This window comes from Cibotium barometz, chromosome 26 (genome assembly GCF_041138505.1).
Source record: "Cibotium barometz isolate CiBa-2024 chromosome 26, ASM4113850v1, whole genome shotgun sequence".
In the NCBI taxonomy this organism is placed as follows: domain Eukaryota; kingdom Viridiplantae; phylum Streptophyta; class Polypodiopsida; order Cyatheales; family Cibotiaceae; genus Cibotium; species Cibotium barometz.
This window is the reverse complement of record NC_141071.1, coordinates 16,235,472-16,256,529: the sequence shown is the minus strand read 5'-3', so window position 1 is coordinate 16,256,529 and position 21,058 is coordinate 16,235,472. Positions and strand designations below refer to the sequence as shown.

Genomic DNA, 21,058 nt, shown 5'->3' with positions numbered 1-21,058 from the left:
AATTGGTCCCCCAATTGTAGCTCTATGGAGCTCTCCTCTAAAGACGCCTCGCCTCTGAAAGCATCGAGGCTCCCCCAAACCTTGAATGTTCCATGAGACTATCTATATATCAATCTCTGTGGGAGGCAGAACTATCGGAATTGCCCTCCACTCGAAGAGTCTTGGGCGTGGGTTTCGACGGGGAGTAGTCAGACTCGGTCCTGGGATGAAGGTGCGCCAGGGGGGCATGGATCTTGTCCTCCATGTGTCTCCACTCTGTTTGAGCACGAGAGTAGGCATACTTTAAACTCCATCGATCACAATGAAGATATTTGTAGGAGGGGGGAAGGGCTACCGCAATTGATATATGAAGGAACACAAAAAGCAGCACCTCCAAGTTGGAGGACACCACTTCCCCGTCCTGGTCCCTGTGGCTTGAGCCTCCTTGTTCTATCTGGGCCAGGGGCTAGAGATGGGTGAGTATGTTGGTGATGCGCATATCATGAAGATGGTGCGAGAGCACTATGGCGTGCTCTTGGATGGCGGTAGCCACCAACTCCGAATCCCACTCCGTCCCTAGGGTTGCACTCAAGGGAAAGGAGAAGAGCATCGTGTCATGCTATGGCGTGGCTGGCGTGGAATGATGAAATACCCCACAGATCCGGATGGGAGCCATTGTCTCCTCAAAAATATTAGATTCTTCCATCGGAAGAAACTTTAATCCACTGGCAGCCTGAGGATCCTATGTGGGCCACCTGGTGACTTTGGTGGGAGAGCCCTCACTGGGGAGGCAATGATGGTCATCTCTACTGGGGTTGGGGAGGCATGGGAGAAGGAGACGGAGGTGGGTGGAAGTGCTCACTGGAGATAGGGAGGGTGTGGAGAGGGGCTTAGAGGGCCTAGCTGGCCTCTCTGGGGTCTAAGAACCTGAGGAGTCTCGGCGGGGTAACGATTGCTAGATCGGAGGGGCCGAAGGTGGGACCCTTTGCACTGATTGGGAGTGGCCCATCTCACTGACGGGTGGGTGCTGCGATAAATGCGCGAAACGGTTCTTTGATAGAACCGAATCCTCATGTATTCTGTCAGCTTGGCGGACACGGCGACGTCGCTCAACTTTGGAAGTCGGCCAGCGCCCTTGGCGCAGGCCCACGATCTTCCACTCTCCAGCAGTAGAGTCGTCCACAGTAGGGTCCTGTTGCTCAGCTGTCGGAGGGCATGCATCTCTCCGTATCCCCTCGTCATGATCTAAGCTTGTGGCCCGAGGGGGAAACCACTGAAGATGGTCTCTTGGATTGTCCTTGAGGGCAGGCTTTGGAGAAGTGATCCATTTGCCTGGAAATGAAACATTGGCTTGGGAGGCTGAGTACTCCACTCTGCAAGAAGGGGTCTCCTCGGAGGCATGGAAGGGATATGACGTGAGGCACAATCTCCAGTGAGGCAATATAGATGCGAAGGGATTGAATCTCGGCCACTCGTGCAAGGGATGAAGCGGTAGTTGGGGGGGGATTCCATCACTCTCCCAATGACTCTACCAATCACCGAGAGAAGAGGAAGGTATTCTTTCCTAAGCCTAGGAAGCAGACTGTCATGGGAAAGCCTGAAAGGCCAGTTAGTGGTTGGATGTTGAGTCGAAGCTGTGCTGCCAACTCGCAAAGAAGGCGCAAGCCATCTGCAGTGCGACGGGGCTCGGCTACATGATACTATTTGACGCCGTTGGCGAGTCAAACTCTACTTGGTAGTAGCTGCGTTCCAAAGGATGAATGTTTGTGATCTTTACAAGCGCTCCAAGCAGCCTGTAAAAGATCTCTAAGTCGTCCGCATGCTGGGCGGCTACCAACAATCTTGCAAATTAGAGTGTAAGCCTCTAGAGAGGCAATTGTCGTGGTGGCGAGGAGTTGGAGGTCCGTTTCTGAGAAGGATAAACAAGGGACAACGGCCTCGGTCAGGGATGACGGAGCGGCTGCCATGGAGTTTGCCTGAGGGGTGGAGACCAGAAGGGGCCGCGACTTGCCAAGTGATAAATCCCTAGAAGAAGAGAGAACTGCCTGGAGAAGCGGGGGGAACAGAGAGGCGGAGCCAAAGAAGAAACGAAGGGGCGATTGGAGAGGCTGTAGGGGAGGGGAGCGGGAGATTTTCATGGTACAAGCCGATGCATGTGGAAGAGGTATTGGGGCTGTTTTGTTCCAAGAACATGGAGTGATTGCATTTGAGAGCTGAAAGTTAAATGATAAGAAGATGGCTATGCATGCCTATGATCAAGAAATATTGGCAATACTTCATGCCATCAAGAAGATGGCTATGCATGCCTATGATCAAGAAATATTGGCAATACTTCATGCCATCACTATTTGTATGGGACTCATTTCTTTGTCAAAAGTGATCATAGAGTACTCCAATACTTCTTGTCATAAGAACATCTTTCTCCTAAGCAAAGAAGATGGGTGGCCACTCTACAAAATTATCATTTCGAGATCTCTTACATGAAGGTAAAGGAGAATGTTGTGGCGGACACATTGTCACGCATTTGGATATGCTCATTAATGGCAATTTCAATGGTGCATAAAAATTGGATCATGGAGATACAAGAGTATCTTTTGGATGAGGAGGTGATGTCATTATGGTAGAAATTACTTCATGATTTCCATGAAGAATTACCACATTACAAGGTTCATAATGGACTTATTCTCTTTAAAGATAAGGTCTATCTTATGGTAGAAGTTACACTATGATTCCCATGAAGAATTACCACATTACAAGCTTCATAATGGACTTGTAAGGCTAGGTTTTGAGCAATACATACCACCTGTCACATGCTACATAACCATTACAGCAGATTGTTTCACACTCATGGTTCACGGGCGGGCGTCCCCTTACCCTAAACTACACATTAGTCAAGAAAGCATGAAAACAACATGCAATTTCAATTTGTAGGCAAGCACATAAAGATGCTATGCAATGCAGCATTGGTATGGACAATCCCCGTTCACGAGAGTATACCAAAATAGACGTGTTCCAGGCAAGTTCACGAGGTACTATACCTAATGGAACACCTTTCCTCCAGACATTTCCCAGCATGTGGACACATGCACATGTCCCAACGTAAAGCCAAGTCCATAGTATCACATGAGTGTCATCAATTTCCATCATATGCAACAGCCATGACGCTTGTCCAATGTATATACATATTGAAAGCACGGATGGACCAATGGGAGGACCAAATGGTGACATTCCCCTCGGCTTCTAAGTAGTTGTTTGCAATTGAAAAGCATCCAAGTATGTTTGAAGTAAGTGTGGGCAATCTCTAAAGAACTCTTCATCTACCCATTTAGCATCAATGGGAAGATAGTTCTTGAACTTCACAAGGTAACGCCTGACAACTTTGCTTGCAACAAGTTTACATTCCTTGTGATACACAATCTATTCTGAGTGCAAAATCTCCTCAAGCTCATCCACTTATGGTGGATCCTCAATGACCGGTTCACTTGGCTCCGCCCCTACATACTTGCGAAGGAGACTCACATGAAAAGCATTGTGTATGTGCCAATGATGGGCGATGCCAATGTGAAAGCCACTTCATTGATCTTCTCGATCACTCGAAAAGGCCTATAGTACCTGGCTGCAAGCTTGGGGTATGCACCCTCTTTGCCGGGCCTCTTTGCAAGTCTTGCTTTCTCAAATTTCAGCAATAGCCAATCATTCTCTTTGACATCAAATTGCCTTCTTTGCTTGTTGGTAGCTTGTTTATGTTTGTCTTGTGACCTTGCAATGGCTGTCCGCACATGAGCAAAGGTAATATTCAAGTCTCTTACATACTCATCAGCTGCAAATATCTCATCCTTTGTGCGAAGGATGGGTGGCAAAACCATCTTACCATAAACAATCTCAAACGGGGCCTTTCCCATAGATGCATGCATCGTGTTGTTGTATGCAAACTCCACAAGCAGTAAGTACTTCTCCCAAGAAGACCTTTGATCCGCCTCAACTTTTCAAAAGATCCAACATAGCTGAATTTGCAGCCTCACTTTACCCATCTGTATGAGGGTGATAAGCTGATGAGAAGTCCAACTTGGTGTCCAAATTATCAAATAAGGCCTACCGAAAGAAACTATCCGGAAGTATTGCCCTCCACATCTGGAACCATATGCACAGTAGGCTTTGGTGCATTCACATGATCACGCCTTTTCTTGTTTGGTCACGCATTTGCAATATGCTCATTGCTCCCACAAGTAAAGCATTTCTCCTCGCTTATATATTGCTTTTTCTGCTCCGGAGTGAGAGACCATAGTCTTTCAGTTGGAAGGGATGCTTCTTGGTAGGCCTATTCTTAGCCGTTGGACCATTTGTATCGTTGTTCTGGTCGTTTTTAGATGGCTGTCCACTATTTTGTAGGTTTTGGAGAGCCCTCTCTTTGCCTTGGAATGAGGGTTTAGCCTTATTTGATCGACTTGAGTTGCAATTGCTTGGTGGCAGTGGTGGCTGCGATTACTTTCTGTAAGGTGTGACCAAGATACATTTGTAGTCTCGCTTTGTACATAGGATGCAATCCTGAATGAAATCTTCTCTTTCTTTCCGCCTTTATGACATGCATAAATGGAGACACCTCCAAAAGCACTTTCCAAAACTTTTGTACATATACATTCACCGTTTCTCCCTCATTCTACTTCACCCAAGGTTTACACTTGCTTTGGTTTGCAGGCATACATTTGCGCAGGACATTTGGTTGCCTGGCAGTGCACATTGGTGCTTGGTTTGCTTGCAGCTATACTTTGTTGACATGGCACAGAATGCTACAGATGTATTTGGTGTGCTCACCCAGGAGGACAAGCTGGATGGATCTAACTACTCCCTTTGGAGTTTTATGATCCGTAATTTGCTGGTAGCCAAAGGGCTTTGGGGCATCGTGTGTGGTGATGACACACGCCCACATACCATTCAACCAGCCACGCCTCAAAAGGGAGGTGCTCAAAGAGCTCCTGATGTAGAGCAGAAAAGATGGGACTCTAGAGATGCACAGGCCATGTCATTGATAGCCCTTTCAGTGAAAAGGACTATTATTCCGCACATTCGTTCATGCAAGACATCAAAGCTTGCATGGGACACATTGGAAGCAATGTATCAGGTACGCAACGAGGCAAGAGTTGCCTACTTGAAGAGGCAATTGGATCTTCTTTCTATGGATGAGGGTGACTCCATGGCAGATCATCTCACCAAAGTGAAAGATTTGCAGGAACAATTGCTCAACATTGATGAGGTTATCCTAGATAGACAGATGGTCACCAACACTCTTCATTCTTTACCGCCTTCCTACTTGGGTTTTCACACCTCTCTCAACCTCTCAATGAGAGGAGGTGGTGATCCCGTCACTTTTGAAGAGCTCGTGGGTTTACTCTTGCAGGAAGAGCAAACAAGAGCAAACATATCGAGCAACCGTGGTGGAGAAAAGGCATTTACAGCCAAGGATAAGGGTAAAGCAAAGAGCTTTAAGCATGGGGGACAACAGTCTAGCAAGGCTGGTCATGGACAGCCCTCTTCTAGTGGTGAAAAGTCTGACAAAGGGGATGCAAACAAGCCTAAAAAGAAGGGCAAATGTCACTACTGCCATAAGCCTGGACACTACATCAGTGAATGTAGGAAAAGGATTGCAAAAGAGAAAAAGAAAGAAGCAGGCAATGCAGTGGCAGACTCTTCGGATGACAAAGCACAGCAATCAGCTAATGTAATCCAGGAAGAGTACACTTTTTTGGTCACATGCACTAGTGACACACCAGGTGCTTCAGACACTGATATGTCTTGCATTGCATCTGACAGACAGAATGCATCATGGTATTTTGATAGTGGTGCTTCAAGCCACATCACTTCATGCAAAGATGTATTTCAGCACTTGGTTTATGCTTCAAATGGCCGCACTGTATCATGTGCAGATCATACCACATATCCAGTAAAGGGAATTGGTAATGTCATACTTATTGCAGCCAATGGTGCCAATATATGTATGAAAAATGTATTGTATGTTCCAGGGATAAAGAAAAATCTGCTCTCCGTCTCAGCCATAAACGACCAAGGTTTAAAGGTTGAATTTGAAGATGGGAAGTGTTTGGTAAAAGACCCATCAAAGGGTTATGAAATAGTCACTTCTGGAACACGATACAAAGGCTTGTATAAGCTGGACAGCTATGAGTCATGACAAGCGCACTTATGATGCAAATACAGTGGCTGCCCACACTCCTGCTCTATGCATGATGCAGAGCTATGGCATGCTCATTTTATCTATTCACAAAGGCTTTACCTAGAGAAAAGTTTGAAGCTTTCCGCAAAGCTTTGGGCTTACTCTCATAGAGAGAGTGATCTGCTACCTTGTACAGGTTCACACTTCCACTACAGGGGGGATTTGTAGGCATATGCTCACTTATGGTAGTGCTATGTGTGAACAGGGCTTAACCAAGGGCACTTTTTCCCATGTGGTTTTTCCCCTTGGACATCAAGTGTGAAAGGACACTCTAACATATAATATTTTGTACTTCTATATTATATGGATGTGGCACACATGCAAGGGTTGACTTGCATTTTGTGGATACCACACTTTTGGCTCTCTCTCTCTCTCTCTCTCATTTCTTTGTGTGAGCTTCTCTACCCTGCACCTAACCCTAATGTGCAAGTTTGTGTTTGTGAGTGTGTGAGTCCAATACCCAACAATAAAAGCAACTGTCTTTGATGCCCCATATTTCCCATGACATGTATCAAACTTCACAAATTTGTCTTCGGCTTTGAAGTCACAAGACTTTGATGCATTAGCCTGCACCTCAACATGTTTTCTTGCATGCATGTCCATGGGGACAGTCCTTGTATCTGGCATCATTTTAGGAACAAAAGGTGATTCATTAGACATAGATACATGTGCCGTGTAAGCACGAGGTAAGGTTGGCCCTCAACACACATTGGTGCATTTTCACCCATAACTTCTCCCTCACGAGCACACTTGAGACCATGCATAGCATGAGAGATTCGTAGAATACCTATACCAACAAAAAATTGCAGTCCATGTTGCATGTGTTGTGTATGCACATTTTCAACCAGCAATGGCATTTGACATACATTTTGACCATTGCCATAAACATTGCATCCTTCACTGACTAAATAAGATACACCTGCATGGCGTGAAGTCGCCGATGGCTCCTCTCTAATAGCATGAGGATTCATCCTCTTTGACATATGCTCTTTTTAACCACCTATGGGGATACCAAGACATGTGGGATGGTTGCCTTTTTTGCATAGGCATCCTTGGTACGAGCCAAGTATGCACGTGCTGCATCTCTCGGTTGCATGTGTGAGTCTTTAGCTATAATTGCCATGGCATGATGCAGAAAAGCATCATCTTTCTTGGTTTTCAAACGATCATGTACCAATGGATCTTGGTGTTAGAGCTTCAATTCTTTCTGTTGTGCATAAAGAAGAACCTGCATATGAGTAAGCTCAGCCCTCAAGGCTATGGATTCTTCTTCGTGCATTTTCTCTTTACCACAGGATGGTTGTCCCACATGTTCCTAATCCTTGGTATGCACCACATGAGATTGCTCTTCTTGTAAAGCATTGAAAGCATGCATTTCATTGTCCCTGCCTCTTGTGTTGGCATCTTCAACATGCACTATACGACTATCTATAGTGTTCTAAGTGTAGAGATAGCTAGTGTTCATTGTGATCGTCTTCCACAACAGAAGTGAAAGAGAACCGTATGCTTTGATACCAATGTAATTCCACCGAATCCTTGGTTGAACACAATGTCAATCAATACACTTAAATACACCAAGTTTTAATGGACAACTAGCACAATACACGATGTATTTTTCTGAATTGACAAGAGATGCACAATGAGCCGCAATGGTTGGTCCCTCCCTTAAATAGTGTATATTAATCTTGGGAGAATCAAGTACATAGTGTGACATTTCTGACTAGATTTTCATACCGATGCATATGAATACAATATTGGAAACAATATGGTTGTCTTTGAAGAATCAAGTACATAGTGTGACATTTCTGACTAGATTTTCATACCGATGCATATAAATACAATATTGGAAACAATATGGTTGTCTGTGAAGATCTGCAACCATAGTTGTCAGGTACGAAACGAAGGTATGAAAAAACGGTATTGGTATAGGACTTTAAGATTTTGAAAATAAGTTCGATTGAGGTATGGTCCACTTTAAAAAACACTTGAAAAATATATATTTGTACACATTTAGAGATGCAAAGTCTAGAGAAGTTATCATAACCTAGTGGGGATTTCGTAGTATCTAGTCCATACTATGCATGATGGAGTTGATGGTTTATTGTCTTGTGGATGACTACCATGAGGTTATAAATTGCACTTTCTTTTAAGGTGAATTTGGGCATGTTTCTGGATTCATCTAGGTATATCTTTATGCTGTATTAGCGGACATGCAAATTTCACATTGTGAAGTTTTCGTCCAAGTTGCAGCGAGTTGGTATTGTGTTAATTCTTTCTACCTTTAGTGGTGCATATGCCCTATCAACTATCTTTTTGTTGTAATAATTCTTTCTATTTGTTGTTATTCTTGGTGCTAGGCTTCATCATGGTTGAGTCTGTCCTGCATCTCCGGAGCTCTGACAAAAACTCAGTACACAGACCTTTGTATAAATGTATGCTGTGTGTGCGCGTGGGGGGTGTGTGAGTGGGAGCATATATTGATACCAAGTTCTACACCCACTAATGGGCACTGATGACGTTAGTGGGGATGTCGTAGTATCTAGTCCATACTATGCATGATGGAGTTGATGGTTTATTGTCTTGTGGATGACTACCATTAGGTTATACATTGCACTTTCTTATAAGGTGAATTTGGGTATGTTTCTGGATTCATCTAGGTATATATATATATAGATTCTAGAAACAAGTTAAAACATTAGTACAAAGAGACATGAATGGCGAACATATGCGTGCGACATGCCGTAAATAAGAGCCATGGCCTGTAGCGTGCAATAGTAAATACAAAAAAGTTTCTAGTGACTAGTCACAACACTAAGTACAAAAATGTCTAGACTAGAATCTAGTCCTGACTCCTCCTCCTTAGAGGAATCACTAGGGGAAGGATTGCCCTCGCTAGAACTCAAAACTGCCCTCACTAACGACATTGCTCTCGTCCGTTTCCATGACTCTGAATTACTGGAAGGTTTCTTGCCCGTGGTGTTTTATAAGGCAAAAGTCTCATGCTTTTTCTTTCTTGTGGAGTCTGGATCTCATTGCCTAGGGGGAGAGAGAGAGAGAGAGAGCTTAGGTAGTAGGTCCTAGGGAGCTTGAGAGAGAGAGATGGGGCCCAAACGAGTTGCTTTGTTGCCTTGGGGGCCTGAGCGAAGTGTGGGCGGTATACATGAGGCAACAGAGAATGGCGGGCTGAAGGAGAGAGGCTTGGAAGGGAGAGAGAGCGAGAGGAGGCGGCCAAAATGGTCGGCAATGCCAAAAATGGTGAGAAGAAATAGCAAAAAAAAGTTTGAAAAACTGTCTTTTTCATCGTACCGCATCGGCTAGGCACAAAACGAAATGATCCGGTATGAAATGGATTGTACCGTAGCGATGAAACTATCATGGAAAAAGAAAGTCCCGGATTTTGTATCATACTCTCGTCCCATTTCGTGTCGGTTTTTACGTGGAACTCACACTACTCTCTCAAGTGCCCATGTTCCCTACCATCTGCTCTCTATTGTTCCACCAACACGTGGTAGTAACAATCTGCAAGAGAGTACACAGGACAGGAGAACACTACACATGGTATGTGAACAAGGAGTCTCGCTTCTCTCTTCTGCTTTGAGCATTAAAGCTTACCAACTGCAAGTAGGGTTGATGACAACGAAAGTCTTTGCGATGGAAGCATTTGGAGTGTTGAAATCTTCAATCTGTCACGATTCTTCGCAACAAAAGGCTTTAAGAGGATGAAGGGAACCCTGAGAAAGCTTCTCCTATGGTTCAACTTGAGAAAGGAAGGCTGGAAGCAAATATAAGAGCTATTTTGCTGAATTTTAGTCATTGGGAGTGTTTAGGAGAGTGAATACCACGTGGAAACACTTTTTGAAGCTTGTAAAGCACACTAACAAGCTTGGATATGGAGTTGGAAAGGAGAGAAAGTGTAGAAAATACAGCCAAAAGGTCTCATGAAGGGAGGCGCCTACTTCTAGAGATAGAGGAAAGAGAGAGATGATGAGATGCTCACCTTGGGTGTCAAGCAAAGAGAACAAGTGACTTGTGGTGAAAGCTAGGATGGACACATGGCTGGTTGCTCTCTTCGAACAATGGGGATAAGGTGTGGGCGGTGGGCATTGAGCTTTGTCTACCTTAGGACATCAAAGTGTGCGAACACAGGGCTGGTCATAATTTATAAGTGAGCTTTGGTCGCCTAAAACCTAATGAAGTGTGTACACACTCACTTATAAATTAATATGAGTTCTTAAGGCTAGGTTTTGACCAATACATACCACTTGTCACATGCCACATTACCATGTCAGCAGATAGGTTCACATACACGGTGCATGGACAGGTGTCCCCTTACCTTGAACCACACATTAGTCAAGCAAGCATGAAAACACCATGCAAATTCAATTTGCAAGCAACAACATAAAGATGCTATGCAATGTAGCATTGATATGGAGAATCCCCGTTGATGAGACTATACCAAAATAGACATGGTCCAAGCCATGGTTTTTTTCAAACGCGTCCGGTTCAAATTCCGTATTGCTGTCCATGTCCGTGTCCGTACACGTCCGATAGGGTATACTATACGGTGTCCTAAATTTTGGGCCTTTTTGGGTTTTTGGTCCGTCGACGCCGATTTGACGTTCCCCTCTACGCGGCTGTTGTCGCCTCGACTGTTGAGCTACTATCGCCTCAGGCCTGTACCCGGTTGCTGTCGCCTGTACCCAACGTCCAAGACACACGAGTCAAGGCTTGCCTTGAGGACCCGTCACCCAGCCTCCCAGGTACACCTGTGACCCAGCACCGGATGAGTCTTGAGTTTATGCGTTTTTTGCCTGCACCATGCACGGAATCTCATGTAGCCTGTGCCCCCTTCTAGTATCTACACTGTACAGCCTGCGCCTCCCTCTTCCATAAGTGCACCCACCTTTTTTCTACCTCCCCCCCCCTTCCCCCTCTTGTGAGACTTGAGTTGCGAGCAGTGCTGTTGCCTGCAGGCTGTTGGGCCCTTGGCATGTGCACACTGCAGTGTGCACCACTGCATTGTGTGTGGCTGTTGGCTTCATGCATGTGCAGTGACAATTTACAAGTTGAAGCTTCACACTGCACAGAATCACATCTTTGAACTTACATAATACAAAGTTACAACTTACAAAGTTACAAGTGTGCACTGTGTGCCTTCCCTTTGAGGCTCTAAGCCCTCTTAAAAGTTCATACTTCAAAGTTCAAGAGTCGAGTTTGTTCAAACATGAATTTTGTGCCTAATGACCACCTCTTCAACCCTTAACGAAGTTCTGTCTAAATCACCCTTTTTATAGATGGGTCGATCCAAGTGTCCGGAGTGGCAATATGTGATCCAAGTAAAGGCCCTTGGGAAAGGGCAATTCACCTGTAAATGCAATTATTGCCCTCATTAATAAGATGGAGGCCCGCTACGCATTCGGGCACACATTTTGGGCTTGGTTGGCCATGGTGTGGGGCCTTGCGCAAATGTATCAGAAGAGGTTAAAGATGTTTGCAGGAGGTTGCATGCAGACAGTCGTAGCGGTGTTGATGGCCGAGAGGCTTTTGTGGATGCTTTGGTGGATGATATGGGTGGAGATGTATCTCAGGGTGCAGGGTCCGCATCAATGGGCACACAGGGAAGTGCACAAGTCAACGGTAGTGCAAATGTTGGGTCATCATGTAAGAAGAGAAAGATGTCTAAAGAGAAGGGGGAGTTGGCAAACGCATGGAATGTACAAGCACGAAAGCAAGCAACCATTGTAGTGCGTAGATTGCGGAGGACATTCCCCATTGGATAGTGAGGAGTTCTTACTTTTTGGAGATGGTGAAGGCAATTGGACATGCTGGTCCTTCTTATGTGCCTCCATCTTACCATTGCTTGCGCACCAGTGAGTTAGTGGATGAGGTCAAATGCATTGATCATGAGATCATGGGTGTGCGCGAGAAATGGAAAAAATATGGATATGCACCATTGTTTCTAATGGATGGTCAGACACTAGGCGCAAGCCTATCATAAATTTTCTTGCATGCTCCATTCATGGCACTGTATTCTTGAAATCTGTGGACACATCTGGGGAGTTCAAGTCTGGGGAGTTTATTTTCCAGCATTTAATGCAGATTATCATTGAGGTTGGCCCAGCAAATGTTATGCAGGTATGCATGGATAATGCATCGAATTGCGCTCGGGCTGGGGAATTAGTTGAACAGGAGTGGCCAACCATTTTCTATACTAGATGTGCATGCCATTGCTTGGACCTCTTGTTTGAGGACATTGGCAAAATTTCTTGGGTTGCAAAAGTGCTAAACCAAGCAACTCAAGTTATCACATTTGTCACAAGGAAGTCCACACTGTTGGCATTGTTTAGAAAACTCAGCAAGGACGACTTGGTCAAGCCTTCTGCAACTCAGTTTGCCTACTTTTTTATTATGCTGGTTACTCCCTTGGATGAAAGATGTATGCAGGGTGTGCGCAAGCTGATGATTGATGATAAATTTGTAAAAATGAAGGCATCAAAGACCCCTTTGGCAATTGAGGTGTCAGGCATTGTGCTCTCTGCATCTTTTTGGCAAGAGGCAAGAACCATTGTCAAGATATGTGCTCCCATTTTGAAGATTCTCCGCTTGGTTGACAGGGAAGGAGCCACCATGGGCCTCATGTTTGAGCTTACAGATCATATGGCAGAGCAAGTGCAAAACATGCAAGGCATTGAGGCCAATAAGATAAAAGAGATCAAAGATCTATGCATTGGTAGATGGGGAATGATGCACACATCCTTGCATGCTGTGGGCTATATCTTGCACCCTGCATGGAAAGGAAAAGAGCAAGATAGTGACTCAGAGGTGCATGATGGATGGATGACATTGTTGGAAAAATACACTAAGGGTGATTTGGCCTTGCAAGGAGATCTCATTGATGAGCTGGACAAGTGTAAGCGAGAAAGCGGCACATTTGCTCGCCCCATTGCAAAAGATGAGAAAAGAATCCAAGAGGGTGTGAAATGGTGGGAGACATTTGGGGCTTGTACACCCAAATTACAAGCTCTTGCACTTGGTGTTGGGGTAAAGGCGTTATGCCCACCCTTATAGTGTGTACAAGCCCATAAGTTATAGTACATAGTACACTTAGTACTTTTAATGTACTAAGTGCACTATGTGTACTAGTGCAATATACATGTGTGATAGGGGAGTCACACACTCATTGATTGATGAGTTGACTTATCCCCACAACTCTCTCTCTCTCTCTCTCCCTTGCTTCTCTGTGTATGTCTCCCATGAATTAACTCTAAACCCTAATTCTAGTTTTCTCCCCATCAACTGGTATCAGAGCCTAGAAGGCTCCTCTTCTCCTTGATGGTAGCAAGGAGTCAGGCGCAGCAAGGCAGTGCAACAGGCAGCAATCAGGCACGTAGTTCTTCTCTTCAGTGTGCAGGAACCACGACTCAGCCTCTGCTACAGATCTCTCATCATCATCTTCACCATCGCTGGTGAGCAACGAGCACCTGGCAGAAGCGTCAACAAACGAAGAGGAGCCCGTCAACATTCAAGGTTGGCGAATAGGCACTATGCGAGCGAAGGCGCTAGGTGACGAAGGTAGCAAAAGAGGCGAACACAGGCGAAGTCAACTGCGGGTGGCGCTCATAAGCGTGCGAACCAGAGCGTTGGCGAACAGGCACTAGGCGAGCGAAGGCGCTAGGCGATTCAGCTGGCTACGTAAGCGACTCCAATCGTGTAGGCGCTAGGTGACGAAGGCACCCGAGTAGTCGACAAGCAGCGTACACACTCACGTGCCGTTTCTAAATCGTAGTGCTGCCCAGGCAGCCAGCGTTACCCTGGCTGCTGCCCAACTGGGCTGCCATGCAGCCAGCACAGCCAGAGCAGCAGCGCCCACAGCAGCAGCAGCAGCAGCAGCACTAGGCGCAGGCAGCGCCTGCAAATCAACGTGCAGCAACAGCCAGGCGCCGCCGCACAGCAGCAGCAGCAGCAGAATCCTCCCTTTCTGCAGCAGCATCATCATAACCCCCCTCTTTTCTTGCAACAACAAAAATTTAGCCTGCAAATTGCAACAGAAATCAGAAATCAGAGGTATTTTGCTTCAATTTTGGATTTTACTTGTCAATTCAATCAATTGAGCAGGTTCAGGTGCTCAATTGCTCAATTTTTGAGCAAAATTGGCAAAATTGGGTGACATTGGTCACAATCAGGATAAATTTGCAGGAAATTGGTCAAATCAGGATCAATTTGCAGGAAATTGGATGTCGAAATTTGGGGCTTTTGATGTAATTGTGCAATTAAGCACTCATACATGCTGTATGATGTGAAAAATCGCACATTTGGGCAAAATTGCAGCAAATTGCAGTGCAAATCAAGGGGCTTTTGTGCCGATTTGGTTGATTTGCATGCAGGCAATCGCATTTGATGCTGTGGATAATGTGCTGATGCCTTACAAGCACTCAATGTGCCTGTAAATCAAGGGGCTTTCATGTATTGGATGTATATGTGGCCAGGGGGAAGCATCGTGAACACTCTGGATGCCTTCATGTGCGTCAATGTACCATGCATGATCAGAAATTGATCTCAAATCAAGGGGCTTTTCAAGTTTGTATGCTTGTTGAGCTTGGCAAAGCAGCAGGCAAGCCATTTATGCCTTGAATCCTCAAAAATCAGCTTGCAGTCAAGGGGCTTTTGCCCAATTTCTGTTCGGGACTGTTTTATGCAGTGTACAGGACTGTAAAAGTCTGATTTTCACTCATTTGGACAGCCAGGAGAGCATTTATTGCTATTGTACCTGCTGGTACAGATTTGGCACAGCTTTGTGCATGTTTTGGCATGGTTGTACACTGTTTTGAGTGATCAAAAGATTCAATTTCAGCTGCTGAAATTGCCGGTACAGGTTTGGTACATCATTGGTGAGCACTTGGTACTGCTGTACAGTACTTTGGAAGGGCAAAAGAGCACATTTAAGGTGCTGTCCAAAATCTGCAGCAACCAGATTTTGGTGTTTTCATCACAAAAAGTGGGAGAAAAGTTGCATTTGTGCTTCCGCAGTGGGAGATAAAGCTTGGGAGAACATTTGTGAGCACTTTGTGTGCTTTGGGTGCAGTGTTTGCACATCTTTTGGTGCAGTGTTTGCACATTTGCAGGGAGTCAGGCATTGACAGGTTGCATTTTGCTATGGCAACCACAGGTGAGAGCTCTTCATTGCTTCACATCAAGAAGCTTGAAGGCTCGCATAATTATGATATTTGGCAAACCCAGTGCTACAATGTGTTGCTCCAGAAAAAGCAGCACAAGCCTATCAAAGAAAGGGGTGTAATGCCCGCTTCTCTTACTGCTGAAGAGTGGGAAGATATGGATGAGCTGGCAAGATCTACTATCATGTTGTCTGTGTCAGACTCATTACTTTTCAGCATTCGTGAAGAGAAGACAGCTTGGGGAATGTGGCAGAGATTGCAGGACTTGTATGCCCAACAAAGTGCCTCAAGCAAAGTGTATTGGTTGAAGAAACTCATAGGTCTTCAGATGAAGGAAGGGGCTTCTATGACAGCCCATCTCAATGAGTTTAATGGTATTGTCAGCCAAGTTATAAATCAAAAGTTGGCAATGGACGATGAGTTCAAAGCCACTTTTTTGTTATGCACTTTGCCAGAGAGTTGGGACACATTCAGGACAGCCACTAGCAATTCGAATGCTATGCTGTCATACGCAGATGTTGAGGGTGCTCTTCTTCAAGAAGAGATGAACAGGAAAAACAACTCTGTTGGAAAGTCCAATGCAATGAATGCACGTGGGAGATCCCAGCAAAGGGGGAAAAGCCAAGAAAGGGGAAGGAGCAAGTCTCGCTCCAAAAAGGATTTGGAATGCCATTATTGTGGCAAGAAGGGACACATTAAAAAGCAATGCTACAAATGGAAAAATGATCAAAAAGAAAAGGGAAAAGGCAAAGACAAAGAGAAGGATGAAGCCAAAGATGTAAAGCCAAAGGGCAAAAGCGGAGTCAAGATCGAAGAAATCAATGTGTCACATGCAGGTGGCAGTGAGGATGAGGTCCTCTTTACGTCTTCACTTGATGCCCATTCACTTCTTACAGGTGGTCATGGTATGCACTCATGGATCATTGATTCAGGTGCCTCCTTTCATGTCACAGGTTGCAGAGACTTGTTTGTCAGGTATACTGCTGGCAATGAAGGAGTGGTTTATTTGGGTGATAACCATGCATGCAAGATACTTGGCAGAGGTGATGTGAGGCTTGTATTTTCAGATGGCTCACAGCTTATGCTCCATGATGTCAGGTATGTGCCTGAGATCAAGAAGAACCTGCTTTCTACTGGACAGCTTGATGATGCTGATTATGTTACCACATTTGGTAGTGGAAAGTGGAAAATTAGTAAGGGCTCACTGGTTGTTGCCAGAGGCTCTAAGGTGGACAATCTTTACTTTATGCATGCAGGTGTTTGTCACCATGCTAATGTAAATGCAACCGAGCTGCCGGAAATCTCTATGTGGCATAGCCGGTTAGGACACATGAGTGTCAAGGGAATGGAGCAATTGTCTCGTTTGGGTTACTTGCCTTCTCTAAAGTTTTCAAGTTTTTAGTTTTGTGAGCATTGTATATATGGTAGGCAACTACAGTGCCCCCACAAGAAAGCTCTTGGACAGAAAGATGCTCAGTTAGAGCTTGTGCATACAGATGTATGTGAGATGCCTCAGCTTTCTTTGGGAGGGGCAAAATATTTTGTGTCTTTTATTGATGATGCCACACGCAAGGTGTGGGTCTATCCTCTTCGTTTGAAGAGTGATACATTCTCAGTGTTTCAGAAGTTTGTTGCTCTTGTTGAGAATCAAACTGGCAAAACACTGCAAGCTTTGCGTTCCGACAATGTTGGAGAGTACATGGCCAAACAGTTTCAGGACTTTTGTGATGCTAAAGGCATCAAGAGGGAGCTCTCTACTCCTTATGATTCTCCACAAAACGGGACAGCAGAGAGGATGAACAGGACCATTCAGGAGAAGGTCCGTTCTATGTTGTCACATGCTGCATTACCTCATGGTTTTTGGGCTAAAGCTGTTATGACAGCCGTTCACCTTATAAACAGGTCACCTAACACGAGGCTTGGTGGGAAAGTGCCCGAAGAAGTATGGACAGGGAAGCCTCCGTCATACAAGCACTTGAGAGTGTTTGGTTGCGTTGCGTACGTGCACATACGCAGGGAAATGCGCACCAAACTTGATCCTAAGTCTCACAAATGCATATTCCTAGGATATGGTGACAGAGGTGAAATGGGGTATAGACTTTGGGATCCCATGAATAAAAAGATCATACGCAGCAATGATGTCATTTTTGATGAAACATGCATGTATAAGGAGCGTGCAAGGCAACAGGAGCCTGGCAGAGTCATCTTTGATGATGATGGACATCATGGACAACAACAAAGGGCTGTAAATCAGCCATTACAGCAGGAAAACCAGCCCTTAAATGGTGCTGAAAATGGTCCAAATGGACAGCCAGATATGGCAGAAGATATCCCTATGGATATACCACAGTTGGAGGAGATACCGGGCATGATTTTTCAGCCTTATGGCATGGAACAGGAGCCACCAATGGGTGATATGCAGGCTGGACAGCAACCTGCAAATGATGGTCATTGGGTACGGAGGTCCACTAGACCCTCCAGAGCCCCTGACAGGTTTGTTCCAGGGGTTGACTACTTGATGCTCACTGACTGTGGGGAGCCCTCATGTTATAAAGAGGCTTTACAGAGGGCAGACAAGGCTCTATGGGAGCGTGCCATGAAGTCAGAGATGGATTCTCTGCATAAAAATGGAACTTGGAAGTTGGTGCATTTGCCTGCAGGCAAGAATATTTTGCCATGCAAGTGGGTATACAGGCTCAAAGTTGCATCAGATGCAAAGCCAAGATACAAAGCCAGGTTAGTGGCTAAGGGCTTCAAGCAAGAATATGGTGTGGACTTTGATGAGATCTTCTCTCCAGTGGTCAAAATGACCACACTTAGAGCTGTGTTGGCTTTGGTTGCGCATGATGATCTGGACTTGATTCAGATGGATGTGAAGACTGCTTTTCTTCACGGTGATCTCCATGAGGAGATATATATGCAGCAGCCAGAGGGTTATGCAGTGAGTGGAAAAGAGAAGCTTGTATGCAAGCTGAAAAAGAGTCTTTATGGACTCAAACAGGCACCAAGAGAATGGTATCATAAATTTGATACATTCATGAAATCACAGAAATTCAGGAGAAGTGACATAGATCACTGCTTGTACACCAAGAAAGCTTTGGATGGCAGTCTATTGATTCTCATTTTGTATGTTGATGATATGTTGATTGCCGGGAAATCTCGTAAAGAGATGGATGCTTTGAAGAAGAGGCTGCATGAAACCTTTGATATGAAGGATTTGGGTGATGCAAATCACATCTTGGGTATGCGGATACTTCGGGACAGAAATCAGCATGTGTTGTATTTGTCTCAGAAGGAATACATTGGCAAAGTCTTGCAGAGGTTCAATATGGACGGGGGGAAGAAGGCTAGTACTCCTTTGCCTCCATATGTGAAACTCAGTGCTATGGACAGCCCACAGTCAGATAGAGACAGGGCTGATATGGCCAAGATTCCGTATGCTTCAGCTTGTGGCAGTCTCATGTATGCCATGGTTGCTACTAGGCCGGACATTGCATTTGTAGTGGGAGTGGTTTCTAGATACATGGCCAACCCTGGCAAGAAGCATTGGGAAGCAGTGAAAGGTGTCATGAGATACCTGAAGGGCACACAGGATTTGTGCATTTGCTTTGGCAAACAGGATGCATTAGTGCATGGTTACACGGATTCGGATTATGCCGGTCATCCAGATAACCGGAAGTCTACTACCGGTTATGTATTTACATTCACAGGAGGTGCTGTGTCATGGATATCCAGGATGCAGAAGTGCACTGCCTTATCTACTACAGAGGCCGAGTATATTGCAGCCACAGAGGCTTGCAAGGAGGCATTATGGCTATCTCGGTTAGTGGTTGATTTGGGCTATACAGGGGATATTCCATTGTTGCATTGTGACAGTCAGAGTGCCATCCAGTTGGCAAAGAACCCTGTCTTTCATGCAAAGACGAAGCATGTGGATGTGAAGTATCACTTCATCAGAGAGGTGATAGAGAACAAGCAAATTCAGCTTGTTAAGATTCATACGGATGACAACCCGGCTGATCTGTTGACGAAGAGTTTGCCTCCGGAGCGGTTTGCTCATTGCAGACACTTGATGGGCATTGGATGAGGCCAGTTTCAGCCTTGATATGGCCTTGTATATTATCATGTACATGCTGATTTTTTCTTTTCCTTTACTTAAGGGCACTTTGCCTTTAAGTGGGAGGTTGTTGGGGTAAAGGCGTTATGCCCACCCTTATAGTGTGTACAAGCCCATAAGTTATAGTACATAGTACACTTAGTACTTTTAATGTACTAAGTGCAGTATGTGTACTAGTGCAATATACATGTGTGATAGGGGAGTCACACACTCATTGATTGATGAGTTGACTTATCCCCACAACTCTCTCTCTCTCTCTCTCCCTTGCTTCTCTGTGTATGTCTCCCATGAATTAACTCTAAACCCTAATTCTAGTTTTCTCCCCATCACTTGGGGTGCTTTCTCAAGGCAGATGTGCCTCTCCATGTGAAAGAAATTGGAGCACATTTTCTCTCATTCATACTAAGAGAAGAAATTTGCTTCTTCCTTCTCATACGAAGAAGCTTGTTTTCGTACACAAACTTGAGGCTCATCTCCAAGATCAAAGAAAGAGGCTATGAGAGAATGGAGATCACATGGGATATGCTTAACAAAGAAAAAGATGAGGAGCGCTTGATTGCCTTGCAAGATTTGCAAGAGGCTATTGCAGAGGTAGATGAGGCTTTGGAGTCTCTTTCGATTGCTCCACCCTCTACAGATGGCCAGCCATCCTCTAGCCATGTTGGGACATCATGCTTTGTTACTACCGAGGCTTATGAGTTTGATGATGATGATGATGATGAGGAGGAGGAGGAGGAGTTTGCAGATGAGGATGAGGAGCCCATTGATCATGCTGAGGATGAGGGGGAGCTTTGATGAGGCTTAACCATTAGGGTTACTTAGTATTCTTCCACTCTCTACTTATGTTTTGTCCACTTCCTACTTATGTTTTTCCTCACTGCTCAGGAGTCCGTCTACAGGTTTTGCGGCTTGCCCACTGTGCAGTGAGTACTCCATCATCCATCTTTCTGCTCGCTTCCACTCATGTTTTATTTAGTTTCTTGAGGCTTGGACCTCCTCATCTTTGTCCACATGGCATAGTCTACATGTGACAGGTTTTGGCATTTTCCCACTCCACACTCCCTAGTCTCTACTTATGTAACATGTTACATGATACATCATTGATCATACATGTATGATGTAAACAGGTTACATTAATATAAAGTCTGGCGTTTGGATTTTGGCCAAGGTAGGATCAAAACATACGTACGGATCCAATCCGTACCGTACATCCGTACCGTACGGGGATCCGTACGTTTTTTTGGGGGTTTCGCCTGCGATAAATGTTTCGCCGTTTTGTCCTTCTGTGCGGTGTGCCTGCGTCTTGCATCTGGACTCTGGAGGCCGTACGACCTCAACCTTCTGGTAAGGGCCAGCTGCCATGCTCTCTCTCCTCTACAGTCGCACTCTCTCTCTCTCTCTCTTCGCTACTGTCGCCGCCGCCTTCTCCCTGGGCCGCCCCCTGCGCACCACCGCCTCAGTTCGCCTCTGCCCTCACCGCCCTTGTTCGCTTTGCGCCTCTGTGCGTAGCCGCCTTCTCTGTTCGCCACTTGTGCCCAGTACGGTTGGCAATATGCTGGCCTG

At 45.3% G+C, this 21,058-nt stretch overlaps 1 protein-coding gene and 1 pseudogene across 3 annotated transcripts in view; both read left to right on the top strand.

The window, feature by feature from the left end:
• The window catches only part of LOC147623725 (asparagine synthetase [glutamine-hydrolyzing] 2-like), a 93,550-nt gene that overhangs the window by 59,261 nt on the left and 13,231 nt on the right, over positions 1–21,058 (top strand). The gene's annotated exons all lie outside the window — the stretch shown is intronic.
• LOC147623726 (uncharacterized) lies at positions 11,500–20,962 on the top strand (annotated as a pseudogene).